This window comes from Prionailurus bengalensis, chromosome C2 (genome assembly GCF_016509475.1).
Source record: "Prionailurus bengalensis isolate Pbe53 chromosome C2, Fcat_Pben_1.1_paternal_pri, whole genome shotgun sequence".
Taxonomy (NCBI): domain Eukaryota; kingdom Metazoa; phylum Chordata; class Mammalia; order Carnivora; family Felidae; genus Prionailurus; species Prionailurus bengalensis.
The window spans coordinates 136,612,884-136,638,054 of record NC_057350.1 but is presented as its reverse complement, the minus strand read 5'-3'; the positions used below and the strand labels follow the sequence as shown (position 1 = coordinate 136,638,054).

Sequence of the window (25,171 nt, the reverse complement as noted above, 5' to 3'; positions counted from 1 at the left end):
CAGCTCAGAGTCTGGAGCCTGATTCCGATTCTGTGTCTCCCTCTCTCTCTCTGCCTCTCCCCCACTCATGCTCTGTCTCTGTCTCTCTCTCTCTCAAAAATAAATAAACTTTTAAAAAAATTTAAGACTTTCTTGCTGACTTGGTATTGCTTCGTTCAGGCTGAGCAGGTAGAAACAATTGCAACTGAATGTGAACTTGAAGAGAATAAATTTCCTCATCTTAATTATTCTCTAGAATGACAACATTCAATAAGCAGCATTTTGACAAGATATTAATAAGTTTCTTACTTAAAAAGGCAGCTGGAGGGAGCTCTCTCAAATGTATTTGGGAAATTCTGTGTATTGTATCTCTCTCCTGCAGAGTCATGGTGCCATTAAGTTAGTAAGAGATCTGAGAAGTCCTGCAGCAAAGAAAACTTCAATCTTGTTGAAGTATGCAGTCTTCAAGAGTCAACCCCAGAACACATTTTCCCTGGAACACTCATTAACATCTTGCCAAACTAGTACATGAAGAGCATGTTTTGGAAAATGCTGGTCTAACCCTACCTATTCTACTGACAGATGGGCAGCCCTAGGGTCAGAAAGGAAAGGAAGCTTTCCCGAGATCACAATAGTTATTAGAGACAGAGTCAGGACAAAAAGGCTGGGTCCATAACCTTCAAACCAGTGTTATCTTTCTAATCTGCAGACTAATGGAAGAAAATCAAATTTGGCTATTGATTGAGGGTTGGTCTAAGAGATGGCTGCAGGATTCATTTTAAACAGAAAACTTTTTCTTATTTTTCTCACTCATAGGATGTCTATGGGTTTTCTTATTCATAGAGTGTTTTAGGGTTTTCTTATTCTCTCTAGGACAGGGAGACGAAGGAAGAGAGGGACTAAACAGAATCTGCTTAATAAGGCAAAAGACCATCAACCTAGGCCATTAAAGTTGTGTATGCCTTTTAAGGGATTTTTCTATTTCCTCTAGAAGTCTACATGTTTGAACTGGAGGTGGGACCCTGGACAGAGGAAGGAGAATGTGGGAGAAACACAGTGGGACCCAGCAATGTGGCTGCAGAACAGACTCCAGGCAGAGAAATTACCACGAGAAGACTTCCGATGGTGGACTATTAGAAAGGAGCTTCTGCTTCCTAATTAGAGACGCTTTGTGCTTCGGTGCCCCTCTGTGGTACCCCCACATTCTCCCCCTCCCCTATTCCCAAGGTCACTTAGTGAAGGGCAAAAAACGGCAAGGAGAAGTAGAGCCTTGCAGCATGCTGTCTTGGAAATGATGTGGAGGCTGGGTCCATGTTTGTAGGGAAACGCACAACGTCAAAGACTGGAGCTCTTTGGTGGGGCGCTGCTGGGAAGCCAGAAGGGACCCAGGGAAGGAATGGAGTCACAGTCGGGAGCAAGAGGGGGCAGAAAGCAACCACCTCTCAACACATCTGCCCCCACCCAAGACTCCTCAGATATATTGGAGAAAGGTACTGAACTTGAAGGAGGACGGGGTACTACTTGAAGTACTTGAAGTAGGAGGGAGCCTCGAATTAATTTATTTGGACCTTTAGGTAAAAGGCGAACCAGAAGGTCAACGGGGACTTTTAAGTTACACCATGAGACGGGGACAAGGAATTTCATGTGAGGATATCACTGAACACGGCTCCTAATTTTTTCCAGCTAGATCGGTCACCCTGGATTCCTGTCGCCACGTATCCATGTGGCTCCAACCATCTTTGTCTTGCTTTGTGGTGCCCACTGTGAAGCCAGCCACCTCTTGATTCACCAAAGAGGTGCACCACAAGATGAGTACTCACCAAACACTGGCCCAGTCCTTCCTACCCCCTGGTAAAATACCATGAGTATTAGGTAGCCAGACCAATGGGGAATAATAGCCCCAGAGAGGACGAAGAAAAACACATATTCAATTTTCTTTTTTTTTTTAATTAAAAAAGTTCCTTTTAATGTTTACTTATTTTTTGAGAGAGACAGACATACAAAGCACGAGAGGGGGAGGAGCAGAGAGAGAGGGAGACACAGAATCCGAAGCAGGCTCCAGGCTCTGAGCCATCAGCCCAGAGCCCCACGCGGGGCTCCAACTCGCAGACCGCAAGATCATGCCCTGAGCCCATGTTAGAGGCTTAACCAATTTAGCCACCCGGGCGCCCCTACGCGTTCACTTTTCAAACTTGAAATGCTAAGGATGTTTTGAAATGAAAAGTTTTTAAAACGCCAAGGAGTCTGGGTAGCAATCTTGTAATTGGCCTAACGCCCACGATATGGCCTATCAGTTCTGATTTAAGTTTTAATTCCAAAATGCCCTAGAATTCCTTAAATCACTATATCGTTATCTACTTCTCATCATTTTTACCTGTAAACATAGTCAACTCATGGTAGCACATTAAATTGGATGCTTCCTGGTAGTAACCCCCGCACCTAGGAGCATTTAACCCCCTTTCCCACTGACAAAGTGAGCTTGGCTCACCTGTGATGGGTGGAGCCATGTCTCTCCTCCCCATCAATATTCAGTATCCTTGAATGCAACTTTTGTGGCAGCAGGATGTTCAGATTCCCCCTTTCCTGCAATGCAAGGAGAAACCAAAGCATTTATCTTCCAAATTATCACTCTTATTTTTCAAACGGTGCGTGTCTCCCCCCCTAAGCAGCTTACAGGAGACAGTCAGTTGCAACCTAACATGGATGAGGTTTCGAAGGTATGTGCTGTGCACTCCGCAAGGCTTCGGAAGTTCCCGCCTGTGGTCATTTCCGTGCTTACCCCAGCCTCTTCCTTGCTGAGCAGCAAGGCTTAAAACCCTTCCCTCCAGCCTTTACGCAAGCCACTGCTCATCGAGAACATAAGTCCAAATGGTATCTTCAAAAGTCAGATGTCAATGCCCCTTACCTCTCAACAAGACAGCCCGTCTTCAATGAGATCTACTTGGCATTCCTTCCATACACAAAGTTATTCTAGAGTGCATGTCATAGAGTTCAGCCAGGAAGCCAGGTGCTTGCTTAATCAGTATTTTGTGGTTCAAGGGACACTCATTGCCACTCTCCGCCCCCCAACTCCATCAGCAAGGGTAGGAGGATTTTATCAGATAATGACAGTGCTGTACTCAACCATTCTTTGTTGAAGAATCTCTACTTCTTTTCTGTCTCATCATTCATCGTGTACAGTTTAAATGAGGAAGGTTAAAATGGTTAACCAGACCATGTTAAAATACTTGTCCAAACATGCTCCCAGCTCTGAAACTGGAAAGCTGAAATGATTTAATTATTTAATATTTTAAGTGAAGGGGGTGTGAGATTTATTTTACGATCACTAAGGAATAGAATCAAGGAGGAATCACCAGGCTGCACAGCTAACAGGTGTATCTGTCAAGAAGTTTTGTAACTTAGTCAAGTTAAATGACGTAACACACTGTTTCTTCCCTGTGGTTGAAAAAGAAAGGACAATGTACGATTCTATAGGTATGAAGGATAATCCAGGATTAGATGTTGAGAATAATACAGGGGAAATGTGGATCTATCGGAAACCATTTTCCATCACCCCGCAGCTGCCAAGAGAGAATCTTTCTCTTAGAAAGTAGGGAGAAGGGGGAGAGATGGAAACTGGGTTATAACAGAAGCTGTAAAGACTAAAACTTGTTCTCATTCTGAGGAATTCTGTTTCTTGTTTTAATTAGCCTTCAACAATTAAAGACAACATTTTTGGACCAACAAATCACAAACCCACTACACTAGGGTTTGGCAAACTTTTTCTGCAAAGAGTCAGATAGTAAATACTTCAGGCTCTTAGAGCCATACAGTCTCTGTAACAGTTGCTCTAATCTCCTATTGTAGCAGGAAAGAACCATGCACGGTACGCTCAACAAAGGGGCATGGCTGCGTTCCAAAAAAAAACTTTATTACAGAAGCACACAAGGAGCTGGGTTTGTCCCCCAGGTGTGTAGTTAGCTGACCCCTGCCCCGAGATGAGGTTTTATGAAGGCTAGGACCTATATCGCCAAGGTCTGGTACATTTTAGGCACTTAATAAATATTGGGGAGACACATTTTTTAAAGTTGGAGTCGTGGGAGCTCTACATTGTATGACCTTGGCCAAGTCACTTCATCTTTTAGAGCCTCAGTTTTTGAAAGTATAAAATGGAAAAAGGAATGTCGGTCCTGCCTATGATGAATACCTCATTGTAATACAAGTCAACCACAATGACAGAATCACCAACATGTATTGATCTCTTAAAAAGTATCATATAAAGTTGGTTTTTCTACATAACATATTAATCATCACGATAAATGTATATTATCTCTATTTTGTCAGGTAAGGAAACCAAGTACACAAGGAGTTTAAGTAGCTTACGTTCACGTGGTAAATGATGGAACTGATATTCAAACTCCAGAGGCTGCCCAGTTAACCACTATGCACAGCTTTATTTTCCCCAACCTTGGAAACTGAAATGAGCTTTTACAAAGAGTTGTTTGCTGCCTTTTGTATTTTATAAATCATGGACCTGGCTTGCTCCATAGAACCAACATTTTATACTTTGTGCTCCAATCCTCTACGACTCTTCAGCCAACTTCACTGGAGAAGAGAAGGGCATACATGAGAAATCACATAAGGTCCCACTGGAGGCAAGCAAATGCTGGCAAACTAATGCAAAAGTGGGGCAGGGGAGATATTGATTAGAAAATACTAGACAGCTCATAGAACTAAGGAGGAGCAGAACAAGACTCTGGGATGAGAAAGGACCACGTACAACGGTAACTCAAAGACACTGATAACGAAACCGTAGCTCGAAACCACCTCCGGCTTCTAAGTATCTCAGCTCGTGTTTCAAATTCCCTGGAAAGAGAATCTCTTTCATCTAGCTACATCAAGTATTTCCACCCTTATATTAATCATCTCTAGCCAAGGAACAAAACTGGTGGCAATGTGATAGAGGAAATGACATAGATGTCATGGATGAAATGTAGCCATGAAGCGGCAACCACATCAGCGGGGCTATACCTTAAGTGCAATGCCAGTAGCATGTCCTGACCGACGCTACTTGCTACCTACTGCCCCCTTGTCACATTTTCACTTGAAAACAAGAGCCTTAGACATTTCGCGTTTCTTCGAATCCTCTATCATAGGCTGCCAAACATGCAAATTTGCTGTGAAAAGTTCCAGATGCTTCTACCCTCCCTTATTCAACCTTTCCCTCCTTCTACCTATATCCTCCGTACACTGTCTCCTTCCATCCGTCTTTAATTTTCGATCACATGATCTGTCGATACCCATAATTCTCGATCGGCCCTGCCTACCTCACCTGTTATCACACACATACACACACGTATGCTGATCGCCCAGTTATCACACTTGTTTGTTTCTGGCCGTAGCAGTAAAGTTCACTCTCCAGACTCCAATTTTATATAAACATCTGTGTTTTATGATTTCTATGGCTTAAAATATAGCTTTAGTGTCACGACTCTATAGTTTAATACAAAATGGAATCATCATCCTTACTCGTTTTTTGTTTGACAAATGTGTTCTTAACCTTATTTCTGCAATAATTTTTAGGACAAGAGCACTACTTTCTGATCAGCACAATAATAGAATGCCCATTAAACAGATGAACGTCCTTTGTGGCTAAAATGTGGTTTTGTTTCCATCACACTGGGAGTCAGACTCTTTGGGAGGGCATTTAGATAAATGTGAACCATAGAATGTTGGACAAACTGTTTTAACTGCCGCTTTCCCTTCTCCCTAATTTGCAGTTGCATTTCTGCCCCTGTGTATTTCCCCTCCTCAGCCCAGGACAACCTGCTCCTTTCTACAAGCCAATGGTTTCCACATTATACCGAGAGACCAGGCCTGGAATCCAGAGAGAGTATAGAACTTTCTGCCATGGAGTATCTAGAAGGAATCGGAAAGAGTCAGGGACCTTTAAATCCATGGTGTTGTGTACAATTCAGCGGTTGGTGTTTTTTTCTTCAGACCTTTCAGTTATTATGCCAAAAATGAAAATATTTCTAATTAATAATAATCACTTCAATTTCTGATCTTAGGTTAATTTCCAGGCACTTTGCTGATGACTTTACAAGCATTATCTCACTGAATTCTCACTAAAGCCCCCAGTCCATGTTGTAGATGAGAAAACCACAGCTAACAGAGGTTAAGCAAGCAGCTTGCTATACCACACAGCTAATAAGAGGGAGACATGAGATTGATTTAAAAAAAAAAAATTTTAATGTTTATTTATTTCTGAGACAGAGAGAGAGAGACAGAGCATGAGTGGGGGATGGGCAGAGAGAGAGGGAGACACAGAATCAGAAGCAGGCTCCAGGCTCTGAGCCGTCAGCACAGAGCCTGACGCGGGGCTTGAACTCACAAACCATGAGATCATGACCTGAGCCGCAGTCAGTCACTCAACCGACCGAGCCACCCAGGCGCCCCAAGATTGATTTATTTTTTAATGTTTATTCATTTATTTTTGAGAGAGAGAGAGAGAGTGCACTTGTGCAAGGTGGGGAGGGGCAGAGAGAGAGAGAGAGAGAGAGAGAATCCCAAGCAGGTTCTGCAATGTCAACAAAGAGCTCTATGCAGGGCTCAAACCCATGAATTGTGAGATCATACCCTGAGTCAAAACCAAGAGTCAGGTGCTTAACCACTTAACTGACTAAACCACCCAGGTGCCCTGGAAGGAGACATGAGATTTAAATCCAGACAGTTTGACCCCAATGCCTGAGTTTCAAATTAATTACAGTTTCTCTTTCATACCTTGCTGTTTGCTTTAACTATTACCATTATCAAATGTAATTGTAAAAAACAACTTATAATTATTTGCTACCTTTTCCAGCATGAGATCATTATGCTTGATTCCATAGTCACTATCCTACATCTGGTCAAAAGTCATATCCATCACTTCGTTATGGAAATCAGTGAGTAAGTAGAATTCATTCTTTTATTCAATTCATATTTGTTGCTTTCTTTTTTTTTAACTTTTAAATATTTATTTTTGAGAGAGAGAGAGAGAGACAGAGCACACACAGGGGAGGGGCGGAGGGAGAGGGAGACACAGAATCCAAGGCAGCTCCAGGCTCTGAGCTGTCGGCACAGAGCCCGACGTGGGACTTGAACCCATGATCTGCGAGATCATGACCTGAGCCGAAGTCAGATGCTTAACCTACTGAACCACCCAGAAGCCCCATATTTATTGCTTTCTTATTATGTGGCAGGTTCTAGGCTAGGGTCTCTGTCAAAGATAGGAATGAACAGTCTCTTCCTTCATGAAGTTTGGAGGGCAAAACACTAGAAGAGATCGATGGAGAAAGAAAAGGAGAGAGGATAACAATTACAAATTGTTTGGCATAGTATTTGATAAAATGTAATGAACAGTTGCCCTGCAGACTACTTTTCAAGGCTGATTCTAGTAAACTTTATCCTGTCACATAGAAATATCGCATGTTCCTATTATATAGGTCTTTCTGAGCCCCTGGGTTCTGCGGAGAAATGTAGGATTCTTTTCAACAAAATGCCATAGCACACTCTCTGCCATTCATTCGTTACTATTACCCTATTAAAAAGTGCCCCATTGTTATAAATTCTTAAAAATCATGGTGGACAAAGGAATGAAACTGATCTGTAAACAAAACAAATGTACAGGCTATTAAGTGCTAAAGACGATGAATTTTATCCTCAAGACTGGGTTGAGATGAGGGAAATTACAATGGTATTTGCCAAGGAATCACTATCACCCCCTTACGTGCAGAGACCTAGACTACTTTAATACTAACAGAGGGTCATATTTTATTATAGCGAACGCCATGGTAAAATTTTCTGAACGATAGCTGAACGATATCAAGAATTTGAATATTTTTCTTTTTTCGGCAATAGGAATACAAGGAACAGAATCTAGAGTAGAAGTCAATTCTCTGTATCTTCACTCGAGTCACAAGGTAACAAAGCACTTAAGCAAAGAGTAAGAGAGTTTGACTTTTTTTCCCTCAGATTTATTATTGACCAAAATAACGCTACAAAACGACTGAGACTCAGCTTGAGTTTTGAAGCTCTCTCCCCGAGTTAATTTTAGTTAAAATTATGTTTGAGCTTCTGGATGGGAATTTTTTTTTTCCCCTTGTCTGATTGATTTTTGTTTTGTTTTCTTTACATTTATGTTCCCTTTGCACATTGCACTTATGCCAGGTTTGGGAGGGGAAAGCGCCGATCGTTCCGCAAGATGGTGGGTTGCCGTGTTTTGGTTGATTAGGATGAGGTTGCAGTAAAGCATCCAACATGTTGGTGTGCCTTTCAGTTAAACCTTCAAATCCTTAGAGGTGTTTCTCATCACTAAAACAACAGACCATAAAGTTTGCTTTATGCAAGTAGATTTCTTTCTTTATTTGTACTCAAACACAACCATAAAGGTTTATCTTCTGATCAGAGAAAGAAAATAAACAAAGCAACAAAGGTCTCCACAATAGAGAGTGTATAAGCCAACTTAGCAAGGTCTTTGTTCTTTCCAGGTTAATAAGAAATAGGAAGAAAGGAAAAAGTAGGATTATGAGGAAAGGAGGCTCCGTGCTTTTTTTATGTCACTTTGATTCCTGATAAGCAACTTCAGTGTGTGTTTAAAATCTTGAGGATTTATATTATTAACCAAACAAGAATTTTTACAATCAGGGAACATTTGTCTGGTTTCCCCCTCGCCTCCTCCCTCCCCACCCATCCCCCCAACCAGCACACACAATTTTTGTAGAATATTTTGTTGGCTATAATTAAACTATGTGTGTTAATTAGGATTAGATTTTAAATGCACTGCTTGGGAAGTTGAAAAATACAGGATCTGAATGAGCCCAAATTGAGATGACACTTGAATTTTCGCAGATGTTTCCATAATCCTAATTTCAAATTGATTGTACTTCCTGAACAGTGAGAAGCCATTTTCAGTTATTTATTCAGACGTGTGCACTACTTTCCCTCTGCCAGTGGTAGAAAATATCTAACACTTTCGTTAACTCCTTCAAATAAACTGATTTCTGAGGCAGGTTTTAATGGGAGGGGTGCCAAATAAGTCCCACCTGCTCCCGGGGTCGCCCCAGAGCCTACATACGGCCCACGCAGAAATCTGCACTCCGGCAATTTCTCCCTCGCCTGCCCCCTCACGATGGGTTCAGCTGGCTTTTGACTGTCACTGCTCAACAGGCCAGGGAAAAAGGCAAAGAGAGACAAAAAAGGAGAACTTCCCATATTATTGGCTACGAGCAGCCCATAATCTGTGACACTTGATTCAGCCACAAAGATGTGCAGCATCCTACGCTACATAAGCCCAGGGTTTGGACCCAACAGCAGGGCCACCTGTAAAACACATTCCCAAATAAATGGCCTGTAAAAAAGATACACCCCCGCCAAATCCAAGTGCTTCTGTACCAAGCAGCATTTCGGCTAAAGCTGAAAGCCCAACACGGGACTTGGAATATGCTTGAAAGAAAGGGTGGTCATTTCTTGCGTGTGTGCGGATTTGTTACGGTTTCTCTCTACATTTTATGCTCGCCTCAAAATCCAGGAAGTCCTCAGAAATCCTGCCTTGGAAGCGACCCCATTCTCCTGACAAGTCTCCTATTTGATTGTAATTCCTTGCAGCTTTCCTGTTAGGGGGGGCCTCTGCTGAATTAGAGGCATGGTGCCTCTTCCACCTGTAATGATTTCCCACTCAACTGTAAGACAATGGCCATGATTGATCTAATGAGGGACTGGAAAAGCCAGCTGATTGCTATAAATAGTAGAAAGCAAAAACTTGTGCTTGGCTTCCCAAAGAATTTCTCATCAACTCTGGTACCCCAACCTAAATAGGTAAGCAGCCTTGTGGCAAATTAGGTAAGGCACTGAAGCTTTTTCTTGGTGCGAGTTCGTATAGAGGGCAAGGCAGGGTGTAAGCAGTGAGACAAGACTGACAGAATATTCGCGTTTGAGAGCGACAATCACGTCATTCTATATGCCTCGGGGAGGCAGAATTCATTTTTTTTCAACAAAAAGCACTTTGAATAAATGCAACTCTACATGAGGCCAGAGAGTTAAGGCTTTTTGTTTTTGTTTTTTAAGACTGTTGCTTTTTAAATATTTGAAATCCAGTGGAAATAGCTGTTGTGTATTCATTTGTCAAAGAAACTAGCATGCTGCCACGGTACATAAAAGTAATTCACATAATGTCCCCGAAAATCACATAATTTTTTTTTCCTCATTGCATCTCTTAGGACTGTGTTTCTTAACCCTGGCTGCACATGTATCACCTGAGGCCCAGACCATACCCCAGATCAATTGTACCCAAGTATCAGGACTCAGACCCAGGAATCGCTCTTTTTAAGCTGTCTGGGTGATTCTAATGGGTGGCCAAGTTTGAGATCCAGTTGTTGTACTAAAGGGTCTCAAAACTTGTGTGGAGACATTTTTTCCTCCTTTCTTATATGCAGGTGAAAGGGTCACATAAAATGGTCCTCTCCCTACCTCTTGTCCCTTAGTCACCTGAGGATTAACCCGTTCATCACGTGCCTGCCTGGGCTTGTTCCTGATCCCTGCTAGAGCCCCTCCCTCTGGCACAGGGGTGGGGGGAGCCTTGCAATCCCCTGGATAATGGGAAGGAGAGCTGAAGCAACTTGGCTAAGGCCAATAGGCGATAAGAGGCAGAACCAGATTTCAAATCAGGCCAGTGTAGACACCAGAGTCCCTGTCTTTTACCATTACAAAAGCAAAGGTTTAATGCTAGGGCCCTAGGAACCACACCCAACCGAAGACTCTTTCATTTGGCTCTCACCGAAATCTAGTTCACGTTCATCCCCACCACTCCCTGCAGTCTTCATATTGAGCACATTTCAACCTTTTATTGTTACAGCTTGGCCTATGTAGGCATGTGAATTCACATGCCTGTGCTGAAGCTGGAGGGGCCTTTAAAATTATAGTGAAGTCACAAAGTCATAAATGCTGTCACATGTTTCCATCCATACCCATTGATAAAGACTAAAATCCTCCCTCCCTCCCTGAAACCGATGTTCCTTACTAATGTCATTCAATTATTCACTTGTTCATTCGTTCATTTATCTAATGCGTTTCTGCTAGATAGAAGACACTTTGTAAGTCGAATAATCCAGAAGGACAGGAGTGAACATGTATGTCCCATTGAGTGCCAGACATCTTGTTGGGCATTTTGCAGATATTTTTTTTAATGTTTATTTATTCTTGAGAGAGAGAGAGAGAGAGAGAGAGAGAGAGCATGAGTGGGGGAGGAGCAGAGAGAGGGAGACAAAGAATCCGAAGCAGGCTCCAGCTCTGAGCTGTCAGCACAGAGCCAGACGCGGGGCTCGAACTCACGAACTGGGAGATCATGACCTGAGCTGAAGTCACGCTTAAGTGACTGAGCCCACCCAGATGCCCCAGACACTTTTTTTTTAAGCTAATATTTAATCCATTCAGCAGCCTATCTAATACTACGAGCAGGAATATTTTCCTGATACCGTAAATTGAGAATACACGAAGCAGGGACATTTTCATTCCTTCATTTAATAAATATGGATGAGTAACCTCCAGGTGCCAAGCACTACTCTAGATTATGGTGACCCAGGAGTCTGAACAAGACTGACAGGTTGTCCATCCTTCGTCCGTGATATGCTGGAGGCCTCTCATCTCAGTCAGTTTGCAAGAGCTGATAATTAAAATTTCAGGAATTTTGCAGGGCAGTTGTTAAACTACAGTAACTAGAAATCATTCATGTTAGGAGTATTTACACAGCAGAAATTGGCAGAAACTACAAATCAGGACCTTTCCTCCTTTCTTCCTTTTTTTGAGCCAGTGTACAGCCATTTATGAAGTTTTAGAATTCAAACCCAGACCTGTCTGCCTATGAAATGAGTGCCATTTCTACTCCGTAGCTGAATGAAGACGTCTCTATCCTCAAAAAGCTATACACATAGGGAGAGAGAAGTACATCAACACCAAGAGCGCAGATTCTGACGTAGACCCTGGATTTGATTCCCACCTGCTACTTACCAGCCGTGGGACCTCGCAGATTTGCGTTAATATCTCTTGGTCTTTGCCTCAGTTTCCTCTTCTGTAAAGTGGAAGGAAAATAACACTTCCCTCCCCGGATTGTTGCAAAGATGAAGTTGGTCAATATATATAAAGGGGATAAAAGCCTGACATTTAGTAAGTACTATGTAAATGTTAATTATTATTCTTAAAAAAGATAAGCAAAGCAAATGAACAGGCATGTGTAGACCAGTGTTTATACCTGAGAGAGAAAAAGAAAAGATTTTGAATCCAGGAGAAAACTCTTTCTCTCCTTTCCTTCCATATGGTTGAATTAAATTAAAAGCTCCTGCAATTGTTCAAAGTTTGCCCAAACCCACTGATTTGACTATGGCTGTTCTCATTATATGGCGAGGGGAACACTGCTTTGTCAAGCTGGAGCTTTGTTGGAATCCAAAAGAAGTGTATGCCCTCTGTATTGCCTTATCCAAGCATAGGCTCACCAAGACCCCCTGAGGGTCGCAGTCACACAGAAGCCTGTGCCCTCAGCTCGTCTCCTGGCCTGACTAAGGAAATCAGTGCACAGCTTTGTGGAAGTCCATTTTTCCGTGATTCTTTGAACACAGGTATTTTAAGTATTTAAAAATGCTGAACACTTGTAATCACCATTGTTTTGTCATTTTTGTTATTTCTTTTCTTACTTTTCGTGATTTGTGTTGATTGAATATACCAGCACCTTAAAAAAAAAAAACTGTTGGGGCACCTGGGTGGCTCAGTCGGTGAAGTATCTGTCTCATGATTTTGGCTCAGGTCGTGATCTCACGGTTCCTGAGTTCAAGCCCCGCATCAGGCTCTGTTCTGACAGTGCAGGGGATTCTCTCTGTCCCCTCTCTCACTGCCCCTACCCTGCTTGCTCTCTCTTTCAAAATAAATAAATAAACTTAAAAAGATTTTTTTTTAAAAGAAAAAAAAGAACTGTGTTGTTACATGCCCACCGGAATATATAAACATTGCTAATCAAAGCTACTTGTGTGATGGAAACAATTCTTATTTATGTAAGAATTATATAAATTTTATAAGAATTATATTAACTCTTTATAGAGTTAAGAAGGGAGAAAGGATCCAAGGTTAGGAGAGACATTTAATCTATCAAGATGTGAGGACTTGAACACAGTTTGCAGTAAGCATGCTTATGTTTCAGTGAAAATTTGACAAGAAATAAGCTTTCAGTTTAACAACCAGATCTAGTCATTACAGGTTAATAAGAATAAGGACTTGAGTAATCTATAAGTGGCCACACAATTTGTAAACTGAAGATCGAAAATCTTATGGTTGCAAAAAAAGTTACTCAATCTTTTATCCACAGAGATCAGCAAAAATGGCTTCTTAGATTGTCCCAGAATTTAAGTCCGTAAAGTGTGAATGTGTCATATTTACTGTTGTTTATTTCGCTAGATGTTAGATTAAACAGTCATTAGTTCAATCAAATTACTTAATATTATTACTTCATATGAAATGCTCCATAACCTCAGTACACATCAAAGTGTATAATTTACACCAAAATCATTACTTGCCAATATTTGGGGACCCTGGAAGGAAATCAAGATACCATCTCATCGAGCCAGCTAGAATGAAATTTCTTTTCCTCCTCCCCTGAGAACTGCCTTCCCTCAGCCTTTCTCAAAGACTTTGTCAAAATGTTAAACGAAATAGTTGTGCAGTATATAGTAACGATCTAGAATTACTATTACTAAATGTCTCTGAAAGCAGTAATATCCCAATGTCCAGCTGTTCTGAAACTTCCTGCCCAGACTCTTAATGATATGATTCAACTCAAAGTCCAATAGAAGGAGGAAAAGTTAGTGAGACCATGTACAAAAAGGATTTAAGTTAAAAGTTGGAGAAAGTTACACGGAATGAACTTAAGTCTTGACTTATGGCAGGCTTAACGGGAACTTCCAAAGGAAGCTGGAAGGTGGGGGAGTCCTTTCTCTTTCTTCTTTCTCATACTTTCTTATTTTCTGTATTTTGAAATTTTGAGCCATTTGGGGGATTTCTGAGGATTGAAACTTTAAGGATTTATTTTAGTTATTTTTTTTAACTTCATAAAGGGCCTAATGATAAAATTTTGCGTGGTTCTACTTTCATCAGAAACAAACTGAATTTCGGGGCGTCTGGGTGGCTGACTCAGTTAAGCATCTGACCCTTGATTTCAGCTCAGTTTTCATCTCATGGTTTGTGAGATAGAGCCCCTCATTAAGCTCTCACTGACACCATGGAACCTGCTTAGGATCTTCTGCCTTCCCCACTTGTCCTCTCTCTCTCTCTCTCTCTCTCTCTCTCAAAAATAAATAAACAAACTTAAAAAAAAAGAAATAAACTAAATCTAACTGAGCAGACATATATGGGATGCCTAGGCTCTGTGGGATGTTTAAGATCCAGAGTTATGCCCCCCAGAAGATTATATCCTGACAGAGATGGACACATGCATCAAACGTTGAGGAACAGTTCACGTGTGTAAATTACATAGATGAAGGGCATTGCGAATAACCAAATTAACAACTCTGAAGAACAGATTTTATGACATTTTTATGTTCATTTTTCTGATGATAAACAATTCTAGAAAACCTAGGAAATTTAGAGAAGTCCTCTTGACACCAGAAAAATCCCCTGGAGATAATCACCATTACCAGAGTTTTGATGTTCAGTCTGCTAGCCTGAAAGACAAATGAAAAAAGGTAAGCATGAGAACCGTGATAGAGGTAGAACTGATAAGATTTGACAACTGATTGGATGTGGTGAGAAGAAAGTCATCAAGAATAACCATATTTCAGAACTAAGCAACTTGGTGCACAGTGATGCAATAAACCAGATAAGGAACATGAGAAGAGCAGCAGACTTACAGGGAAAAGACAGGTGTATTTTTTTTTTTTTAACTTGAGAATGAGAGAGAGAGAGAGAGAGAGAGCATGAAAGGGGAGAGGGACAGAGGGAAAAAGAGAATCCTAAGCAGGAGCCATGCTCAGGGAGGAGCCTGACATAGGGCTCCATCCCACAACCCCGGGATCATGACCTGAGCCAAAATCAAGAGTCAGACGCTCAACTGACTGAGCCCCCCAGAAACCCCTGGACGGGTGTAAATTCAAATTCTGCATTGGAGATAACAGCAGTGGAGTCACATGGAAATCCTGGTATGTGGATGGTTAGGTAGAGTTGATATTCTTAAGGTATAAGAATACCTACTAGGAATATTCTTAAGGTAACCTATTTAAGTTGGTCATTTTAAATTTAGTTTTTAAAGATCATTCTCAACTATATACCACAAACTCTGAACCATAGTGAGGAGAAACAGAGGTTATATTTTGATCTTCATCATTAGCTCAGATGAATACATTTCAAATCTCTCTGCATTTTATAAAGTGCTCCTCCCCTTATCTGTGGTATAAAGTCCCAAAGAGATATGCAATGAATGTTCCCTATTCATAAGTAATTTTGACCAATGTTTACCAAAAATTTCTTATCGCAGATACCTACCAAAACATTAATTGGTGAAAAATCCAGGTTTATGGGCCTTATTCTGTTCTACAAATGAGACCACAACATCGCTGAGAACTAAATGGTTACTGACAATGAAAATAAGTCACAGAACTAAAACCGAGGGAAGCCTAGAGAGGGAGACGTAGAGAAGTCAGATTTGCTCAGTGGGCCAGTGTGGCTAAACAGGAAGGATAGATACAGATCCATTTTCATTTTCCCTATTCTTTCAGACCCTTAAGCATCTTCTTTCTGCAGAGTTAGCCCACTTGCATCTGAAGCCAATAAGTAAGTGGTTGTCTACCCCATTTTCATTATCCGTTCTTCCTTGCTACCAATTTCATACTTTGTTCATGTAGGCCATGACCCCTGACCTGGGGGATTCATTTTGATCGGTGTAAACCAAACACAATTTGTTTTGAATTCATTTCATTTTACTAGTCATTGGTTGATGTGCAGGCATGTGATCAAGTTCTGACCAATGAGATGTAAAAGGGATTCTGTTTCTGAACTCTATAAAAGTTCTTTCCTCCTTAATTAAAAAGAGAGCAGTGGGCATAGGAAGGCCATTGCCCAACCGCTGCTTCACCCCCAAAAAACAGGATTAGTTTGAGCGTTGGCAGCCGTTTCACCACATTACCTAACAACATTAAAATAAGCTGGGGATAGCCGTGCACCAAAAATCAGAAAATCATGGATCTTCTACAACACCTCTGGAATGCTGAGCCAACCCAGAAATCCCTATCTCCAAACTTTCTATTGTGTTTACCATTAATTGGCTTTATAGTTGAAGCTATTATTAGACTGATCTACTGTAACTTGCAGTGAAAAGCAACCCTAATACTGTTTGTAAAGCATCTCGCATACAGCATGCACTCGACAGATTTTAATTTAAATAAAATGAATGTGCAGGCTGAGATGGACCTTGTAAAGCCTAGATTTAGTCCAGCTAAAGAGTGGGTCTGGGATAGGCACTCAGGTCCCAAAGTCCTGCATACTTCACTTAAGACCAGCTTTACTATTAGCCATAGCTAGGTGTTGGCTTTGGTTTCTTGATTTGTTTTTCAAAGTAGTTAGATGCATGCCTTGCAACAGCCCAGGTTGCTGAGTTCCAGCAAGATCACCCGCCCCAAGAGAGGGACGATAGACATTCTTCATCAGACCAGTTTTCACTCCTCTGAGCGTTGCTATGAACCACGCGTCACCATTGTATCTTCTCTCCCTGCTCCTTTCTGCTCCTTGAGAACAACCATGTTGGAGTGGAATGAACAGGAGCTTGGCAGAGTAAGAGACATGGAAAAGGAACAGAGGGCTGAATAATCCATCAGCTGGCTAATCCATCTCTGAATAATTCATAAACTGACTAATCTGACCCTGCCATCCTGCCTATACATCTAGGAAAACAAAAAGGAACCTTCAGGCAGCTAGCCTTTTCACTTCTTCCAATGAGCTCCAATATCTCAAGGCAAAGCCAAGAATTGTTCCTGCCACCACCACATCCATGGGGCTTGGAAAGGGCAGCCGTTCAGTTGTGTGTTCTTCTCTGTAGTTTCACAAGCAATAACAGCAAAATACTTTAGTCAGAGGAAACAAAACATCAAAGCATTCAAAGGAAATGAGGTCCTCAGAATCAAGTCCCCAATGTTCCCAGGAAGAGACTCCTCATGGTTAAGAAAAAAAGACAAAAAGAGCACATTTTAAAACCCGATTCTAGATCTCCCTTCCTTCTCAAGAACAGAAATATGTATTTCACAGTCCCCAAGGTGGGGACATAAGAGAGAGCCTAGGTCATTGAAAAGGAATATAGCACTACACCTGTTAACCTGACACGGAAGGATGGTAAACACCAGTGTTTTCTGTTATGGATGCGCTCTCTGTCTTTGATATAGGAAATCTATATTTTAGGGAGAAAATCATCTGCTCCATAGAGTGTCCCCAGTTATTAATGGGACAACTATATGACAGGAATTTTTAAAACCTGGTGAGATTGGGAATCGGGTGGCTAGTACCCACATCTAAACTTTAAAGAGGAAGATGGCTGGAACATGTCTTTATTTGTTGAGTTACAACAATCCCGAGACATTTGCTTTCTCGGGTGAGAAAGAAAGCTGCAACGGGAGTGAAAAGCAAATATGTCATAAGCGCCTTTATTCTTTCATTCCCCACACTTTCACTCTTTTGCTGAGTGCCACCCCGACTGCTGGGCATTGTGCCGGGCAGAGGGACTTGTCAAAGAATCACGTAAGGCCTCTGCCCATGAGAGTTCACAGATTTAGGTACAAAATTATTCATGTAGGAGCCCTGAATTCATTCTATTTGGGCAGTACCACTTGTCTTGCTATAAACCACATTGAATTCCACAGAACGTTGCAGGCAGGGGAAGCTATCGGGGAAGGGGAAATGGGGATACTGGAAGGTTTGAATGGTTCATCAGCTGGCTTATCCATCTCTGAATAATTAAGGAACCGGCTACTCTAAACTCGCCTCTCTAAACCAGCCTCGCGTGGAAAAGTTGCTCAATAACATTTGTTAGAGGGATAAATGAGCCCTCTCTCCATGCGAAATAACGAAAAGGCAAATCCATCTCTGAAAGGTGAGAGATCAGATGGCAAAATCTCCCAATCTCTAGTTCATCGCTTTGCCACACACAATACCTCGCAAGTGAAAATAAAACCTTTTATCGTTGATCTAGACCTTTCTTTGTCATTCACACTTTGAGTCTCTTGTCATCATGCTTTGACCTGCTTCATAAATTTTAATAAAGCTTTTTTAAAGTAAATATTTTATTGGCATAAAACATGGAGATAGAAACGTGCACAAACTATAAGCTCAAGGTATTTTTACCATGTACTCATACTGGTTAACCACCATCTGGATTAACAAATAGAGATTACTAGCACCCAGATACCTCCTATGCAAGCCTCTGCCTTTACCCACTTCCCAACTCCCCGCACCCCCCCCCCCCCCCATACACACACAGGTAACTGCTATTCTGACTTTTATCACTGTGGCTTATTTTTGCCTGTTTTCAAATGTCACATAAATAATTAACCGTGTACATTTTTAAAGAGGTTTTTTGGTTTTTGTAACATTTATTTATTTTGAGAGGGAGAGAGCATGAGTTGGGGAGGGGCAGAGAGAGAGAGAGGGAGAGAGAAAATCCCAAGCAGGCTCCGCCCTGTCAGCGCAGAGCCCAACACGCAGGGCTCAAATTCACGAATGGTGAGATCATGACCTGAGCTGAAACCAAGAATGGCTACTTAACCAACTGAGCCACTCGGACACCCCGAGATATTCTTTATTGAGTATCAGCTATGTGCAAACTATTCTCCACCAAGGTCGGACTCTTCCTCGCTGGATTTAATAAGAATACTATCCCACACTTCCTTAATCTGATTGGCTTCACAAAATATGATCTGATCATTGTAGAGATGTTCATGCTTCCCACAGAATTTACAGGTTGGAGAATAATTCTAAGACCTGCCTTGCATAAATACCTCCTTAAGAGTAAGCTGCCATGAGCCAAAGAGTTACTATGTAGTATTTACAATGTAAGACTATATAAAAAGAGAAGTTCCATTTCCCTTGAGGGGGGCTGGATCATACACATCACGGGGGAGAGGCAAGTCACTTGGGCCAACGGCTAAAGCAGAGTCCTGGGGGCTTTGGGGGATTAGATAATTAAATGAAGTTGACATTAGCTAATGAATTATAAAGGTGAGGCAGAGTTCGAGACGTGTTGTTGGGAAAATACGAGAAGCTAAATTTGTCTTTGGGTATCTTAGGTCAAACTCCCCAGAAGGAGACCCTGAATGAGGATCTGTGTGCAAGGAATTTATTAGGGAAATGTCCCCAAGGAAGTGGAGAAAGCATGGAAGAATTGGAGACTAAGTGAATAATTTAAAGCAATGTCCCAGCCTTAGGCGGATCCCACAGGGAGTTAGAGAGTGTAGATTACCAACCACTACGCTACACTGACATGTGAGTCAGGCTTTGTGGTACTGTATTTATCAGTCATTGACAAAAGCTATTACTGGTGGGAAAGAGGGGAAGAAGGAAGCAGGAGGCCAGTGTAGGACAAAACTCCCAGGCATAGCCAGCAGGCTGTTTGTGTGGGCAAGTGGCTTCAGCAATCTGCAGTCAAGCCTTCAAAGTGAGTCACTCATGGGTACAGGTCATTAGAAGCAAAAACACACAGATGCTGAGGAAGGGGCACCCAGAAACCAGAGCAAGATCCATGGGACGAAAAAGGAGGAACTTGAGTGCTCACATGTCAGCCTTACGGGGCAAGGACAGGCCTAGTAGTAGGGGACAAAACCGAAAATCAGGGTGCAAGGAAAATCAGTAATAGCCCATGATGGGGCCAGACAGTCCAGCCTTCCTTTTTTATTGACTCGTCCACTGAGCATGATTGACTTTGTCTGGGCTGTAGGTTCAGGACCAAAACAGACTAATTGGATGATTTAATCTGATGGACTTCGTTACATATGTTCCCAGTAGTCCTTCTGCATGAGAGTTCTACAGTTCAGTAGCTGTATCATTCATTTTTTTCATTCATTCTCAAATGTTTTTGAACATCACCACATATCAGACACTTCCTGAAGAATAGAACGAACAAGACCAATATGGTGTCTGCTTTCGTGGAACATACATTACAGTCTAGTAGTTCAGAGAGGAAAAGGAACTTGCCCTAAACTACAAAGCTAGAGAGGCAGAGATAGCATCTCAGCCCAGATACCCAGATCTCACCCCTGGAACTTTGAATCCAGCTGGCTCCCTGGAAGATGCAAACAATGAAGTCACTCACGGCAATATAGAAGCTATGGCTATGTTTTTCTTCCTCCCTAAAAAAAAAAAAAAAAAAAAAAAAAAAAAAAAAGGCTTCTTGGGATGGTGGGAGAGAAAGGTCAAATGAATTTAATTATCTTATTAGCAATTTTGGGAGAGGTGTTGCTTTTTCATTAAAACACAATTATAAAAACTGAGCAAAAATTAAAAATCAAGTTCAATTTTTGTACAGAGAGCACAAGGCCAAAAGACTATCCTTTCCCTTTTATAAACACCTTTCCCAAGGTGTGAAAAGACTTGGTGATAGGTGTGTAATTTTACTGATCCTTTAGAAGCAGCTGAAATGTGGAAAAACCAGAGAGCTGGCTTAGAATAGAGCCCCTGCCTTAGCTTCAGCTGCCTAAATGTGGTCATTTCAAGACAGATTCCCAAAGTTAATTATGTTTTCCTGTAAAATGTAGCATTAATTGTAAGTGTAGAGTATTAAAATGGAATGTATAATACACTACTCAGATGGTTTGTTGTACTTTTTTTTTCCCAAATAAGTGTATCGCACATGAGGTCCCTGTAATGGTATTAATTATTTATCGCTCTATGTGGAGAAAATATCAATTATAATAAAGTGTAAAAGGGTTATTAGCTTTTCTGAGCAATAAATAAAGTGGAAGTTGTGAGATCAATAGGATGAATATATTAAGTTAAAATTCTCTTTTGCCGTAACAGCTGATAGGATTTTATATACCAATCTCATGAAAGTGTTATAGACATTTAGAAAAGAGATATATTAAATAAAAATAAAATCTATTAAAGGAGGTAATTTTAAATATTTAATGGTATAATTAAGTCTTATTAATGTAACATTCTTTATTTTTCAGATTAAAAATTCACGGGATTGTCATCCCTTTCATCTTAATCAGGCACCGTGTTTGTTGTAATTATTTGTTATGTATTTTCATTAACATTTGATGAATATTAACCGTTCGAAATAAAACGGTATTTTTTTCTTTAGCTGTGGTGACTAACAGGGGCTACTCCACAGCTAGCAGATGGAGAGCCAGAAAAGAAATGGGAGCCGTTCCAGAAAACTCTCCGAGGTGAAGGGCAAGCACAGTCAGAAGTTCTTATGGTTTCACCTCCCGCTTCCAACCGTGGAGGACCCAAGTCTTTGCCACGCCCGAGAAAGCCCGTCTTAGCATCATCCGGAAGCACAAGGTCTAGAGGGGCAGAGAACCGAACACCAATAAAGCTTCTGGTGCTTCCTCCTTTAGTTTCAGGCAAGTTGCTACACCTCTTGAGCCTCCATTTCCTTATCCAAAAAAAAAAGGGGGGGGGAATAATAGCCCCTTCCTTGCAGGGCAGCTGTAAGGATTAGAAAGAGTAAATATACAGAGCCTGGTCCAGAGTAGATGCTGGATAAGGAAAAAGAAGTCATAATTTGATGCACCCATTTGAGGCCATAGAGAAGTTCCTGATTCAGTTTAGGTGGAGAAATAAGAAAGTAATAGGCATAGCCAGTGCTCCACGTCCTTTCAAAGAGCAGGCGTTAAAAATTGGTGCGCACTTGTATGCTACGAGAGACACCGTTAGGAAGGTTAACAGACAAGCCATGGGCCCAAGAAAATATTTGCGAATCGTATCTCTGATAAAGGACTTCGATTCAGAATATATAAAGAACTCTTACAACTCAATAAGAAGACAAAACGCTGACTAAAAAATGGGCAAAATATCTGAATAGACGTTTTAAGAAAATATACGAATGGCCAAATATGTACGTGAAAACGCGCACGACGTCCTGGGTCATTGGGAAGAGGCTGACGAAAATCACAGTGAGTTTTGCACTCCCACCACTCGTCAAAGCAGCCATAATTGAAAGGAAAGGCAATACCAGGTGTTAGTGAGCATGTGGAGACATTTTAAAACCTCATATATTGCAGGCAGAAATATAAAATGGTACAGCCACTTCTGAAAACAGTTTGGCAATTTGTTGAAAGGTTACACATGAACTTACCATACGACCCAGCAGGTCCACTCCTAAGAATATACCCAAGAGAATTCTGTCTCCCTGTCCTCCTCCAAAGGCAACCCCTGTCATCCTACCTTTAATGTTTTTTCATGTCTATTCATTCATTTCCTAGAGCCCCAGAGAAAGAGGTTAAAGGAAAATGGGTGGAGGCATGGGCTAATCACAAATAAGGAGGCCTCGATGAAAAGCTAAGACCCATAGGTTCATTCATCAGCTAAATGATTTCCAGTTTCTTCTCCCTTCACATATCAAATCTACTGAAGGATAAAATGATAGAATTTCCCTCTTTTATATACAGTAGGCACCATGACTGTTTCATGCCCAAGAAAGTACACGCGAAACTTAACTCTACAACATTTAGGGATCATGATACCATATCGAGAAAAAGGAGGCACGGGCCGGAACATTAACACCAGTCTAAAAGTATGAGCCGTCTTTCGCTAACTGCATGTTTAACTTTTGGCAAGCTCCACATTGAAATCCTAGGGACCTTTGTGCCTTAAATTTCTTCGGGCACATTTCATAATTTCTGACCAACAAAAATTGTACCAATGAAGTTATTTAGTTGCCTTTAGCTTCAGATTACTCATTAAGGAAAAACACGTGCCCAAAAGGTCAGTGTTCGGTGTTGGTCAGCTTGATTATTCGTCACCGGAAACTGTAGGCTTTATAAAATGAGTTCACGTATGTAAGGAAAATGTGTATGTATTGACACAAATGCCATCTTCCCTGAGGGGTAGCAAGAGGAGATAAGTGCTGTTGTAACACTGACACTCTTGTGCAACATGTGTCACAGCTTTCCAAGAGCCTTCACGCTGAATGAAATTCACAAGGGAACCCCCAAGGGAAAAATGTGGTTTGAGGAACTTCTAGAGGAAGAGGGGATGGACGAGTAACTAATACTTTCTGATACCAATAAAGATGTTCTATTGAGGGAGGAGAGGAGGTGATAAATGCTATCTAGATTTAAAAGGAAAAAGATGTGAAGACTGCGGGCCTCATCGGTGATACGTTGCGTTGGCCTAATTCTCTATGTGTGAGCATGATTCTAGCAAGCGCATCTGTATCACGAGCTATTTCTACCCCCAGTAAAGCTGTAAAAGACCCCATGGGAGGAAAGCATGACGAAGGAATGAGGAAAGACTAGCGTACCGTAGGTAAACCGGACTGCATCCACCCAATATTGTTTACACAACACACTGTGGCATTGGATCATTTTTTAAAGACTTGGCTTTGTCTCCTTTTTAATTATGAAGGATAAAATAAAATTGAGTGACTGAGAGGAATAAATAGATAATGAAGTATCAAGGGTTTTTATATAGAAGCTCCTTATTAAAATGACTGTCTCCTTCAACTGTTTAATCTAATTTCTGCAAGGCAGGTTTTCACTTGTTCTGCTCATATAAATGCACAGGTATTAGAGGTATTATTAAGACACTGTGTAGTTCACACTCAGAGCTTTCAGAACTGCTTTAACCCCTTAAATGCTCAGTGAATCAACTGAAGAGGGACAACGTGAGGCGAGGAAAAGAAAACACCCATGGGAGACAGTTGAAAGCAATTTGTTTGAGCTCCAGATTAGACCTCTGTCCCTGTCCTCACATGCTGGTCCTCTACAAAATATATAGCCCTGCTTGCAATCCATGTTTATGGAACTGGGGCCTCAAGCTGGATGCTTTATGATTCAGCGGTCATACATAATAAAGATATCAAGATTGGAAATGGGGTTTCCAACCAGACAATGGGCAAGTCTCTGTCCTCTGAACTTGTATAACTTTTATGGTCATCTTGCCTATCAGGAAAAAAAAGAAATAAATCAGACCTCTTGAGTGTCCTAGTAACAATCTTGAAATATTCTTTCTTAATTCTCTGGGTGTTGCCAATGAACCAAGTTCTAGACAAGCTGTTCTCAAAGTGTGGAGTCCTGACCAACAGCATCAGCATCATCTGGTTGGTAGAAATGCAAGTTCTGAAGACCACCCCAGACCCACAGAGTCAGAAACTCGGGGAGTGGGACTCAACAATATGTGCTATAATTAAGCTTTCCGGGGGATTCTGACACTGGCTCAATTTTGAGAGTGACTACTTTGATTGCTTGCATTTCAAGGGCTGCTTGACCAGTCACAGAAAAGGGGGAGACACGCAGCTTCAGCCTGGCATTTTTTATTCTGACGTTGCCCTTCTCTAACCAGATACTAGCACTCTGAACCAGTCATTTAATCCCTTGTAAACTGAGTAACTGGGCAGCTTACCATATGGGCAACTCGGGCAAATTGGCAGGATGCCACTGAGAAAGTTATGCAAATAGGGTGTTTGTGCAGGCTTTGATGACACTTTCAATATTCCTTGTTGAATTAGCAAAGCCTTTAAGTGGGTAGGGGACTGTCCCCAGCCCCGGGAATTCCCAGTAAGAGATAGGACCCTTTCTACCTTGGAAAACCCAAGTCTTAGTAAGGTTGATGGAGTTCCTTAAGAGATTATTCACAAAGATTGGGTCCAAAGAAAGTTCATCCTACAAACCAAACATGTATGCGAACACATACACGCACCCCTAAAAATCAATCCATTTAGAGTAGAAATTGTAATAAGACTTGGACTTCACAGTGAAACTGTTCTTTCTATGTAAACAACAATAATAATTATTATAATAAGGTAAAATATAATAAATAATATATATACCCCACTTAATGGATTGTCACCTGAAGCTGTTGGTTTGAATTGTGTGTGTTACACGGAAAAATGATTACTTTTGAATACCTAATAAAATCCTGTTTAAATTTAGATAAGCTTTTTTTTTTTTATCTCTTTCCATACTTTCACATACCTGCGGTTTTGTGTTTTTCTTCT

General features: G+C 41.2%; 1 long non-coding RNA gene across 1 annotated transcript; it reads left to right on the top strand.

Annotated features, from left to right (window-relative positions):
• Positions 1 to 6,654: 6,654 nt before the first annotated feature.
• LOC122492418 lies at positions 6,655 to 21,568 on the top strand. The gene is made up of 3 exons (XR_006299613.1): positions 6,655 to 6,906; positions 7,858 to 7,919; positions 21,311 to 21,568. It is a non-coding gene; the product is annotated as an uncharacterized LOC122492418 (long non-coding RNA).
• Positions 21,569 to 25,171: the final 3,603 nt, after the last annotated feature.